Here is a 14,243-nt window from a genome sequence, read left to right on the forward strand (position 1 = left end):
AAGATTCCATTACTGATATAATAATGATTTAATTACTCAAACAATAAGGCAGCAGAGAGGGTGTGAACACAAATAAGTGTCACGTTGGGTAAACAAAACACAAATTTTGAAAAACACACACAGCAAAGATAGAATCCAATTAGAGAAACTCTCGGTCAGTTAGAGGCTTCAGTTTGACGTTATTAACCTTTTATTTTCATTTTTCGAGGAAGTTTAATTTGTCAAAATCGGCCTTTCCAGCAAGTGGTCTGTTCACCCTCTCTGCTGCTGTTTGTCACCAGTATATATCGTCATGCCGCTTGCTAAATACATGTTCAGTACAAACAATTTACCACAAATTTCACATTTTCACCAATGTGTATCTTCATGCGTTGCCACAGGAAAGCTTTGACCGAAACAATTTCCACATATTTTATGTATAAATGGTTTGTCACATGTTTCATCAAATATGTGTTCAACATAAACTATTTGTCACAATTTTTACATTAATATGGTTGATCACCAATGTAAACATTTAAATGTGTTGTCAAAGGAAAGTTTTGGCTGAACAATTTCCCGCATCTTTTACATTTACAGGGTTTTGACCATTGTGCATCCTCAAATGTTTTAACAAATCATGGCTCTGGATAAGCCATTTATCATGCAATAAATCTCATCTCGAAACTGCTTTCTTGTCACAACTATATGTAAATGTCCTTGTTTAAATAATTTACACCAAATGTCAGATTTGTATGGTTTGTCACCTGCTTACATCCTCAAATGTTGCCAAGAGCTCTGGTTAAACTATTTTCCACATACTTCACATTTTGAATGGTTTGTCACCAATGTGTATCTTCATGCGTCTTGTCAAATTTGAGCTTTGACTACATAATTTACCAAATATTTCACATTATTATGGTTTGTCACCTGTGTGTGTATCCTCACATCTGTTGACAAACATGCATCTGGTTAAACAATTTTTCCCACACACTTTACATTTAAATGGTTTGTTACCAGTATGTACCTTCATGTCACTTGTCGCATTAGAGTTTGCATGCAATGACTTACTTGGCAGGTTACAGTTTCGTAAATTGGCCCGTGACAAATGTTCTAACTTAAGGTTATGGTGTGACTTTTTCAGCTATTATTGTTTATTAATTAAAGATTTGGATATATTTGTGAACTATGTGTTTTGGGTTTGTGTTGTTCTTGAAATGGCTGTCAGGCATGTACACCTTCCATAGTTACTCTGCAATATGTAGATAGTGAAATACCAATAGTCGGACAGGAAGAAGAGCTAGCCTCCCATAGCAGTAAACACATGGATTTGGGTCAAGTAGAATATCTATAATAAAAAAAAGGCTTGGACGACAATTGTTTTCAATTGCATCAGCCTGTTTACTACACACTGTTTTGCAGAATTGTCATCTAGAAAAAGGGCTTGTATTTTGCATTGTGAGCACCACATGGTGTCAAAATTACCTTCGGACGTAAAAATTGTTGGTAGAAATTTGGGGTTGGGGTGAATAAACATATTCTGCTATGAACTGCCATGGACTTCTTTGGTCAAGTGGATAATATTTTTATGCCTTGTTTTAATAAAGGTATGAAACAATATGGACTTTTTTGACATCACTTGTGTATTTCATTTTATCAATGATTTTTTATACTAGGTCGCTGATTGCGGCATTAAATTTGTAGGCCAACATAAAAACTGGCCCCTGTCCCCTTACCAAATATATCACATTCGCAAGGCTTGTCACCAGTGTGTATTTTCAGATGTACGGGTAAATGGGAGTTCTGGCTAAACAATTTGCCACATATTCCAAATTTTGGGGTTCGTCTTCAGTGTGAATCTTCATGCTGAAACCGATTTATGTTCCAGATAAATAGTTTGCCCCATATTTCAGCTGTACGGTTTATCATCAATAATCTGCAAATGGTTTGTCAAAGTACATTGTTGGCTAAATATTTCCTACATATATTACAGTTAAAGGGTTTTTCACCATTGTGTATCAATGTCACATGTGTATGGTTTCTTATCACCAATAATCTGGGAGAATAAAATATTGATCGGAATATCAATGCAGCTGATCAGCTTGAATCATCGGTAATAATTTTCTTCTGCGTCCCTTTTTGTTCAATGCTAACGAGTTTAAGGAGTGATATAAAAGATTTTGCTTCATAAAAATCCACATAGTCCTAAAAACTTTGATCGTAATCAGAACATTTAAAACGGAAATATATGATTACACACTTGCAATCCGCACAAATCCAAATTAACTTTCGGCAGCTTTTATTTTGAGACGCAAAATTTCATGATGTTGTCAATATCAAAACCTTCACTTCGTTCATTTCTGCGATCTTTCTGTGGATGCTAATTATCGTAGACAAGCTCATCTGCCAACAATTTTTTCTTGCATTTGTGCTCTTGCATCTGTTTGCACGGAAATCCTATAAAATGCAATTATTACATTAACAAAGAAGAAAGCTTACCGCACAGTATTTGTGCAACGAATTAAACCATATATTGGTGTAGTTCTGTAGTTGAATTTCAGTTATTTCATATATTTTTGAAAACGGAATCTTCAGAATCTTCAAACCTGAATTATCATTAGCCTTCATGTTTTGTTTCGTTTTGGGCTGTTTATTTTGTTTTGTTTGTGGGGGATTTTTGTAGTGTTTTTGTGGGCTTGTTTGTTGGTTTTTATCTCCAGGACGAACTTATAATCTTTCACTTTGGATATATTTGATATGTACAAAACATCAGTTCCAATTTATCAATATAGTATCTTCTGATTTCTCCTGCAAGGTCCATAGGTAGCCAGTATATTCATTGCTTACGGTGCAGTCATCGTATAGCACTTTCAGTGTATTATTTTGATCTTCACCTGTGATGTTTATTATTATGTAATTCGACTGTTCAACTAGTTTTGAATTTAGTTCCAACTGTACCATCATCAGCTGCCTTTTAACGACATAAATTGATCGATGATTTCAATATTTTCTTGGTTGCTCCCTTCATCAAGAGTCTTTCGTGTTACTTTATCCCCGAGTCAGTGAAGCGTCCACAACTGTGCTTTTTCTATTTTGCGGAAACTACTCCAGCACTCAAGACTTTAGCGGTATGTTATACCTTTCTACTGTATGGTTTTAATTATTTTGGCTGAGTGAAATGAGTAGTACTCACTGGATTCCTTTATCAACACATCCTTGTTTTCTGTTTTATAACTATCTTCCATCTTCAATCAGTATCTTTACAGCTTTAATTATTTGAAGGTTTCTCTGAAAACATCATGTCAACTCCTTTTCAATCCTAATGTATTTTCGAGGAGTTATATATTACTGTCCAGATATAGTTGTAATCATTGTTGTATTTTTGCAGTAATATATGTGACTTGCAAAGTCATTGTCCCGATGGAATTGTTTTCCCACATTGCCCCTGTAGCATAAAGGTCGATTGTTCATTTGGTCATCCTTTCAAAATCTGGTTATTTTATTATTTGTCTGTTTACAGTGTTCCCACATCTGACTGGTATTTCTGCAGGCAAGTGTACTTTTTAAGGGTCACATTAAACGTGTCTTAGTATCTTCTTTGTTTGTAATTTAGCATTACAAAAAAAATCAAAAACAAAATCCATTCACTGTTCCGATTATCTTTGGACATTATCAGTAGATAGATAGATAGATAGATAGATAGATAGATAGATAGATAGATAGATAGATAGATAGATACCAGCGACTTCTATTTTTAGCAATTGACATCTCTAAAATAGTTTCAAACATAGGGATGATTTAAACTTTCATTGTTGATTTAAACGGCTGCTTCATATACTGAACCACCTTGCATGATTTTAAATGAAACCTTTTTGCATAAATTTGGCTTTCTAATTAAATCAATATCGATCACATACCTCTCTAGACTTAGATTGTGTGTTTGTGTTGTTCATGAAATATTCAAGTCACATCATGTATAATTGTTGTGCTTATTATAATATAGTTTTGTGTAATTATTTATAATGACTAAATATTGTTTGGCTCCAAAATAAATTTGCAATTGTTATTACTCCTGGTCATAAACTACGAAAGAGAAAGAAGCGAAACTAAATAGTTTATCAAAATCAACATATAATAATTTATTTCTAAGATACAAAGCGGAACTTTGAGAGACACTTACAGCATCATGTATTAAGTCCCAAATAATTCTAAATGCCCTATCACAAGTACGAATGTATATGTTTGAGTAAATTCCAACAGTAATCATTGTCATTACTGTACCATAATAATACAGTCCAGAATGTCTTTAAATGAGTTATCAGTAATTCCAAAAGTAGTGTCTTATTCCAAAGAGTTAATGAGCACATTGCAATTCCAATTAATAAGTTAAACAAATATTTCCTCCCAAATTATATCTGAACACAACTGCAAACTCTGATCATAGATTCCCGAACACTGGTATAAAACAGGAAAGAATATTTGTACGCCAGTATATATGGTGTACTTGTGATTGAGATACAATACAATAGATTTCCAATGGGGGGGGGCACCAAATTGTAATCAAGTTCAGGCCTTGATTTTAATTTCAAGCAAACATCTTGTTTCCTCCTCACAATCATGACAACAGACAAGTAGGCAAATAACCAATCAACCCTCGCAATTATGGATAAAAATTATGCACACAAAGCATATACATATAACACCTCCGCTCATAAAGAAAAAAGATTTATACAATAAAGTCTGCTTTTACATATTAGTCTTATGTACATCAGATACTAAAATAACACATTAACATTTTTAAGAGTGACAAAATATAATCAAAATAAAACAATATAGCACACATATACACATGAGAGTGCATATGTAATGAGTTTTCATCTCTTGGAGTCAAATTTCTTCATTTTATTTTTCTTTTGTTAAAGAACTCTTTTAATATAGCACACCATCTTCTTTCGTGGTCACTCTGGCAATAACAACACTTCTCCATTTATATATTCCAATTTATAAACATGATGTTACATCTATCGACTTGGTTTTAATGAAGGTTGCCTCAAACATTCGTTATATAAAAAGATTGCAACTTTAACTTAAGGCCCTTGAGTCACTGGATTGAAGGGAGGGAGGTTTTGGCCTGACGTGTGCAGCAGGAAAGTGAATGTGAATTTTCGCTGGCAAGCTATGGAAGTAGCTGTAGTGTTTATTAGCTTGTAAATCCACAGTATGTTCAAGATCGCATTCTAGGTTAATAGAGTGTACAACACTGTAAAGCAAATTGATGACGTGATTCACTCTGTTCAAATCCACAGTACCAATTTCTTCCAAATAATCACAGGACAATATAACCTTAAAAATATTTCATATTTTGCTGCATTTTTTAACCTTACAAATATTTTACAGGCAAAAAGAATAATACACTGAATAAAAACAATAATGATTCATTTTCTCGGGTATATCGAAGTTAATGAAAGATTTCAACAGTGATAAACTAAGCATCTTCCCTCTCAAATCTTGTCACTTGTAGGTTTCATTTTGGTTTAGTAAGCACAATCATCTTCCTTGGCTTCTCATTATGAATTAAGAAGTATTAAGTTGATTCTGTATGTCAAATTTCATGCCGCATTATCTGGCAATATACGAGACTGAAACTAGAACTTCTTTAAACAAAGTATATGTAATCAGTAAGATCTGATCATATTACTGGTGTTGACTTCTAGTACATTTCAGGGGTGGGGTTTTTTTTGCATTATTATTTGAAACTCAATGAGTTCTGAGCAAATCCCTACGTCCCGGACTAGTCATTTTTTAAGTCGGGCAAGTGCAATTTTCAAAGTCGCTAGTCCGGGACAAGTACTTTTTAAAAACGTCGGGCTAGTCCTTATTTTCTTTTTTTTTTGGAGGGTGGTCTCACAGGTTTGATCTTTGCAGACCAGTTAGGGAGGCCCTCCTGCCCTACATGTTAATGGTTGATATATTGTATGTGCTGTTATAATGTATGAATTGTTTTATTAGACAGGTTTGGGAAAGTGTTTTTAATTTTTCAATATATTTTTTTAATTATTTTTTTGGATCAGGGGTGTCAAACTCAATCGCTTAGCGGGCCAAAACTCAAATCACACTTAAGGTGATAAACATTCAATAAGCAGAAAATTAAACCTTTTTTTACTTTCATCGACAGCAAGGGAGAATGCAACAAAGTCTTTGCTTTTTTCGATCAGCTGTGTTTTCACATCAGTGGCCATCTCACAAACCCGATCAGCAACCGTATTTCTGCTAAGGCTTACATTTGCAAACATCTGCTTTTTGTCTGAACACAAGACGTCACACACTTTCATCATGCAGCGCTTCAGAAACTCTCCTTCTGTAAATGGTCGGCCTGATTTTGCGATCTCCTCCGCCACAATAAAACTAGAGCCTCCCAGCGGCTTTTGAAAGGCTCTGTTTTCAGAATCAACTTTTCTCTTGGCCATTTTAAGGCTAGCTTTGATTTTTAAAAAAAAGATTGTGTATCTACCGACAGACGCTTGATTGATATCGCGTTAGCCGTAGCGGGAAAAGGTGATTAATATCCGGGCACTACACTACTTTCATTTCTTATGCGCCAATCCAAAACGAGCAACTGAACGTTGCCAGGTTACTGTAACGACGAACATCCACTCACTACACAACTTTTATTTTCGCTTATTCTGATCGAAGCGAGAACGCTCTCAGGTAGTCTATCGTTCGGCAAGGCTGCTAATTAAGGAATTTGATTTGCACTTTATATCGCAGGGCCATTAAAAAATATTTTTGCCTAAAATTCTCTCTCGGGCCGGATATAATTGTACGCCGGTCAAGACCTCTCGGGCCTGATATAATTGTATGCCGGGCCTGATGTGGCCCGCGGGCCTTGAGTTTGACACATGTTTTGGATTATTTATTTGTTAAATTCTTATATATTATATTTTCATTCATTTTTTTAAAAAAAATTCTTTCCATTTTTTTATATAAAAAAATTCTTCATTCGAAACATTCATCAGTGTCTAACAGGTATTCCTTCTGCCATTCTCGCTTCTTCTTCTTTTTGCCGTCTTCTTTATTTCTCTTCTTTCTCTGTTTGATTCTCGATTTACTGTGTTTGTTGTTGTTGTTACTGATTTTTGTATATATTTTCCGGTATTTTGCTCGCCTCTCGCAGTGCTCTCTTGTATCTTCCTTTCTCCAGTGTTAGTTGTTGCATCTTTATTTTCTTTTACTCTTTGTTCTTCTATTGTTTTTTGTTTTGGTTAGTGGATTTACTAGTTGTGCTGGTTCTGGGATTGTTATTTGTTGTACTACGATCGTTGGTTCTGTTTTCCCTGTTGTTGTTAGTGGTATTTGTAATATCTGTTGAAACTTATTTATTCGCTCATTTTGATGCATTTCTTTTGTTTGTCTCTGTACCAGTACTTTCTGGTGATTTTGGTAATGTTGTTGTTGCTTTTGTCCTTGCAGCTGTTGATTTTTCTGCCTTTGATTTGGAGTTGGTTTCTCTTGCTGCTGATGTTGCCTGTTCTCAGTTACCATCCCTTGTTGGTTCTGTTGTTGTTGTTGTTTTGTTGTTGGTGTTGTTGGTTCCTTTCTTATGATTCTTTAATTTCTGTTTGTCTACTGATTTGTTGGGCATTTAAAGGGTGCATGTCCTGTCTTCTCACATCTGTTGCATTTGCGGTCATAGATACATTGTTTATACCATGTTTTTGCTAGGAATTCATAAATGAAGAAAGCTCTCTTTGTTTCTTTCAGTTTGCTTTTTTCAATTTCTAATATTCGTATCCCATTATATACTGTTGTTAGAGAGATCATTGCCAGTCTCAGTGGTATTGCTTTTATGTTGAATTTCTCTTCGAAACATTTCACCACTTTCTCTAATGGAATTTCCAGGAGAATGTCAGTCAAATGTAGTTATCCTGTTTGTTTTTTTACTCTCCTTAAGATAGGCGTTGGTTCCTAAACCCTGACTTTTTCTTTTCCTACATGTATCTCTCCATAAGGTACTATCGATGTTTTCCGTTTGTGTCTCATGATGTATCCTTTGTATCCAATAGGATTGATTGAGTACAATCTATTTACGTAGTCCAGATTTAGTACTTTAATTGCAATCATCACGGCTGATGATCCCGGTATTTTCTCTCTCACTATATGTTACATGTCCAGCTCTTGTGCTCCCTCCTTATATGCACACTCAATAAAACTCCCTTCATGTGTTTCAATTCGCCTAAGCTCGAACAACTTATCTAGGTTGTTCTGTTAATTTCTACCCGCCATGTTTTCTTGTGTTTCACATGCTTTGAGTTCACCTTGGTTTTCAATCTGTACCTGTATTTTTTGTGTTATGATTTATTTTGTTTTTGATTCATCTACTTCATTCCTTGTTCTGTCATCCATTGTCAATTGTAATCAATTGTAATCCTAGTTCCTATTTCAAAATATGTGATTTTCTTTACATGGTTTGCTTTGTACTTTCCGATCTGGCTTCAGCTTACGTGAATTGGTCCTTATTTTCGTGCTTTAATCACTATACCTACCTTTATTTGGCCAATCATGCCCTCCGGGCGTACTGAATACTTGATTCTACCCCTCTTCGTGTATACATTTACATCCTTTACCGCGTGACTCCATATTGGCCTAAGGGACTAAATTATCGGCAAATCAAAACACAGCAAACAAAAGAAGGCCAGTATGATCAATAAGCAGTGTTGTAAGCGGTTTTGTTGCAACGAGTTTACTCAATCTAGATCATAACGAGCGGCTCACTATGATTTTAATCCAGAGAGTCAGTGTAATTAAATTAATGAAAGGTACTTTACCCACATCAGTGTTGGTTTCCTTTATGAACTGACAGTAGCGATTCTTTAATTTATTATTGATTATACAGATGATTATCTTCCACGTGCAACATTGTGTTTGAAGCGAAACAATTGCACTAATTAATGAGCTCTTTCAGTTCGTATTTACAAGAGAAAATTGATGTTATGATCACATTAGAAGCAGTTGTCAAGCAAGCTGATAGTTACTCTGTGGATAAAATGAGTTTGCTAAATCATTTTCGCAAGGAAGGTGCTAACGGCGATTCGGAGAAGTTAAATTTGTTTGAAAATGGAGGAATAAAACGTAAGACGGATACTGAGTGTGTGGTAGCTATTTATCCAAAGAGACATAAGCAACAATCCGTGATGGCAAAAAAATGTCAAATATGACACTACTAAGAAACAAAGAAATTTTCAGCCGCATTGGGTTGATTGTTATTCCTGGCTTGAATATATTGACTCGGAAGGAAAGATGTTTTGCAGTTACTACAAACAATATCCAAAACTGGCACAGGTAGGAAATTCACCCAGTGTATTTGTCAGCGGAAGAGACAATTTTAGGATTGAACCAATCAAGTCTCATGACACGTCTGGACCCCACAAGGGCTGTATAGCACAATATATGCATGACACTAGCCAACATGTGCAGAAAATCAGTGAAGTCAGAGTTGCCGACAATCCACTAGGAAAGGCCCTTTCAAAACTAAATGAGACTGAAATATAAAAAAATGAGAGCTCTCTTTAACACAGCATACACCCTAGTCCGTTATGGAAAACCATTTTCTGATATGGAAATGATGTGTGCACTCCAGGAGAAGAACGGTGTTGAACTTGGCGTGAATTATAAGAACAGATTCAGGGCAAGAGACTTTGTTCAATCAATCAGTCAAGTCTTGACAGAAGATGTTAGGGAAAGACTGAATTCCAGTAAATTCCTTTCCATTCTTGCTGATGGAAGTACTGATGCTACCATATCAGAGCAAGAAATTGTGCATGTAAGATACCTGGACAATGGAAAACTGAAAACCTCATTTGTCAGCACTGAGGAGTTGAAATCAGCTGATGCACTGGGAGTAAAGGAAGGCATTGAAATGGGTTTGGTTGTTGTTGTTGTTGTAGGGTTTAACGCCATTTTTCAGCACTGGATAGGCTATACATGGCGGACAGTATTAATGGTGGAGGAAGAACCCGGGCAAACCCCGGAAAGAACCACCAACCCACGAGAAGCTACTGGCAAGCTTTCTCACATACCCACATTGGCCGAATCCGAGACTCGAACCCACGTAGACAGAGGTGAGATGGCAGTGATCCGTAACGGAGAGAGCTTTAGACCACTCGGCCACTCGGGGCCCCGAAATGGGTTTGGAGAAAGTGGGTCTTACTTTGGCCGATCTTAGTGATGTTACTAGCAGGAAACAAACCATTGCATGTGCCAATTTTGATGGTGCCAATGTGATGCAGGGATTAAAATGTGGAACTATGAAATATCTATTAAACTGTGCTCCATGGATATTTTCTATGCATTGTGTTGCTCACAAGTCAAAACTTGCAGCTCTGGATGCCGTCAAAGCTAGTTCATATCTGAAAAAGTCTGAGGAGACTGTAAAGGGGATTTTCCTGTTTTATCAATACAGCCCCAAGAGACGACGAGAATTTAAGGCAATTTCCGATATACTTGACATGCCCTTGGCTCACTTGAGTGGAATAAAGCAGGTTTGTACCTTTATGCACATATTGTATATACAATTAAATTTTACATTTTGTTTGAAAATTATGGATTAATTTGTGTTATTATATGACATACTTTGTCTTGAATGAGCTTGAAATTTAATGTGAGTATTATTGTATCCTATAGATTTATATGTGATCTAATAATTCTTGATAATTAAATATTTGATGTGTACTTTATTACAATCTTAATAAATGGATGCTTATGAGGAGGAGGAGGAGGAGAAATTAAAGATTAAGGATGGGTTAATTGACAAAGAACAAAAATAACATTGAAATTATTTTTCTGTTTTGTTATTTGTATTAGATCTTTCTTTGCTTTCATATCATAGATGAGATGGTTAGCGAGCAAGACAAGAGCATTAAATGCCCTTAAGACCGGCCTGACTGTCAATGTGTCATTCGAAGTCATCTGGAACATGTTGCTTCAAAAGGGTCCTCTGACGAATCTGCTAGAGCAAAGGGCTACATCCGGGAGATTTCTTCAGTGAAGTTTGTGTTGATGCTGCATGCTATGTGTGACAGCTTACAGATTATATCATCCTTGTCCAGGGTGTTTCAGCAGGACAACCTGCTGGTGACAGAGGTCTACTATGAAGTAGAAGCTGACATTCTTAGATTGGAAGCTCTAAAGCATGAACATGGACCAAGGATGAAGGCATTGAATATGTTAGCTTACTACTTGTATTTTCCATTGTCTTCATAAGAAGTTTAGTTTACTGAACCAATTAAAACTTATTCACTGACAGCTGTCAAATAGTTTGAATGCTTTTTATGTTTTATTTTCTGTAACATATAATAAAATATTATTAAGTTCTATTATTTTGTAGGAATTCATCTTAAGTTTTGAATCCACCAGTACGACATACAAGACCATGAATTTGAAAGGGGAAATGCCCAATCCAGCATGTGTGACTGATATCATTGATGACATGATAATCTACATTGACAAGCGGTGAGTATAATAATAATAACAATAATAATAATAATGAGGACTTCGTATAGCGCCTAATCTTTAGAAGCTCTAAGCGCTTTACAACATTAGACAACACCTATAAGATAAGAAACAATAATATTATTACAAAAACAAACATGAAATTAGAAAAACATTAAAAAATAAAAAAAACATGCTGAGAATATTTCAGGTAGGAAACATTATTAGGTCTTTAAGTTTGTTCTTGCAGTTGAAATAAGTGAGTTTTGAGAGCCCTCTTAAATGTGATCACTGTCTTTGTGTCTAACTTCAGTGGGCAATTCATTCCATGTTGCTGGGCCCTGGTATGCAAAAGAACGCTGTCCATATGACTTTGTTTTCATAGTGGGAATAATGAGTATACGATTGTCAGAAGAGGAGCGTAAATAACTTGCTGGTGTGTACACATGGGTGAGGTCAGATAGGTATGTTGGACTAGAGTCCGACAGTGAAATGTAGCACAGACAACAAATTTTGTGTTTGATTGTGGATCGAATGGATAGCCAGTGTAGAGTACAGAGCAGCGGGGAGGTGTGCTCTGATCGTGGTACTCTAAGTATGATCCAATTAGCTGTGTTTTGAACTTTTTGAAGTTTCTGGAGTAGATATTGAGATGAACCAGATAGAACTGAGTTACAATAGTCCAGTCTTGAACGTACTAATGAACACACAAGTGTTTTAGTGGCATCAACTGAAAGATATTTGCAAATTGAGCTGATGCATCTCAGCTCCAGATATGCAGCCTTGCATATGTTCATGACATGTTGGTGCAATGTGAGAGTACTGTCCAGAGTAACACCTAGGTTTCGTACTGATTGTGTGAATTTAATGTTGGTGTTGCTGATATTTATTGTTTGAGGTAAAGGATGTGAATGAGGAAGTCTTTGTGTTCTATCAGAATGGCCTCAGTTTTATCATCATTAATCTGCAGCTTGTTACAAGTCATCCATGATTTCACATCAGAAATGCACCTGTCTACACCTTGGATGGTAGCATCAACTTCAGTTGGGTGGCTAGATTTGTATATTTGGGTGTCATCAGCGTACAATTGGTGAGACACTGGATGATGATCTATGACACTTGAGAGTGACTGAGTGTACAGAATGAAGAGAACAGGTCCAAGAACAGACCCCTGTGGAACACCACAACATAGATCAACTGGGCTGGAGTGTATTCCATTTGCAGATACAATTTGTGTCCTGTTGACCAAGTAGGACTTGAACCACAGTAAGGCTGTATCATGAATGCCAAATACATGCTGGAGACGGTGAAGTAATATATCATGGTCTATTGTGTCAAATGCTGCAGACAAATCAAGGAGGGTGAGGACTTTAATCTTTCCGCTATCCAACGCAGAGAGAATGTCATTAGCTACTTTTAGAAGAGTAGTTTCAGTACTATGGCAAGGGTGGTATGCAGATTGTACATTGCTTAAAAGACTATTTGAATTTAGATGAGATACAAGCTGGGATAAAACAACCTTTTCTAAGATTTTTGAAATGAATGGGAGATTAGAAACTGGGTGGTAGTTCTTTAAATCGTTATGGTCTAGTGTTGGTTTCTTCAGCAGAGGCTTTACAATGGCAGTTTTGAAAAATGATGGGAATTCCCCAGATGAGAGAGGTATTAATAACATCAGTTAGTGAAGGCAATACTGGATCTAAGCACTCAAGCAGCAGTGATGTTAGAATTGGATCAAGAAAAGATTCAAAACTTTCTATAAAAAGTGCAAATATATTGATCACTCCTGAACTTTATTCCTAGTAATTAAACATGAGTTACTTCTTTTATTTCATGTTTTTTTCTTCAGTTTTGGAAACTTCAATGAAGAACCTTTGAGATGCTTTAAAGTATTTGACTACAGGCACTTTCCTCATGAGAGGGCAGCTCTGATGAAATATGGTACGGAAGACTTGCAGGTTCTTCTTAATGATCTTGAAGTGATTTTCAAACCATCATGCCATTCATAAGCAGTATCTGGAGTTCAAAGCAAAGATGAGAGCATACAAGCAGTCACGGACCCACCTGTTGAAATTCTTGGAACACTCTTAGTAAATACTCCACCTAGCCTCAGTCAATTATGCAAACTGTTCGAAATCATGTTTGTAATAAGCCCATCAATTGCTGAGTGTGAACGAGGATTTAGTTCAATGAATTTAATCAAGACTTCTTTAAGGAATTCCTTAAACCAAAAGAGTTTACAAATGCTAATGAACATTTCTGCAAATGGACCAGAGCTTGTGGACTTTAACCCAGACACACCTATCAACTGCTGGCTTAGTGCTGGTGCAGGTGGCATACATATACATGGACATATTTTCAAATCCATCAGGTAAAACATATATACATGAACCTGAAGAAGCCAAATGTATAACAACCAATGTTTTTGAAAAATTAAATTCTATTAAGAAATAATTATGTTGTATATTATTTCATTTGTTTTTTCTATGAATTAAGTACATACATCTCATCAAATCTCAGCAAGTGATTACCATTTTGGGACCAGTGAAAAGTAAGGTGGGACTAGTGAAGAGAAAGGTGGGACTAGTGAATTTTCTGAAGCCACTTGTCCTGGACTAGTGGTTAAAAAAAGTTTGCTCAGCCCGAGTCATATTCCCCATAAAGCTACTTTAACCAACAATCACACTCCAGGTAGGAAAAAGGATAACTTTGGCCTATTAGAAAAAAGTTCTAAATCATTCATGTATACTGACAGAATCTAGGCTAATGTTGACAACACT

The sequence above is a fragment of the Sinohyriopsis cumingii genome, chromosome 14 (genome assembly GCF_028554795.1).
Source record: "Sinohyriopsis cumingii isolate HCF-2022 chromosome 14, ASM2855479v2, whole genome shotgun sequence".
NCBI lineage: Eukaryota > Metazoa > Mollusca > Bivalvia > Unionida > Unionidae > Sinohyriopsis > Sinohyriopsis cumingii.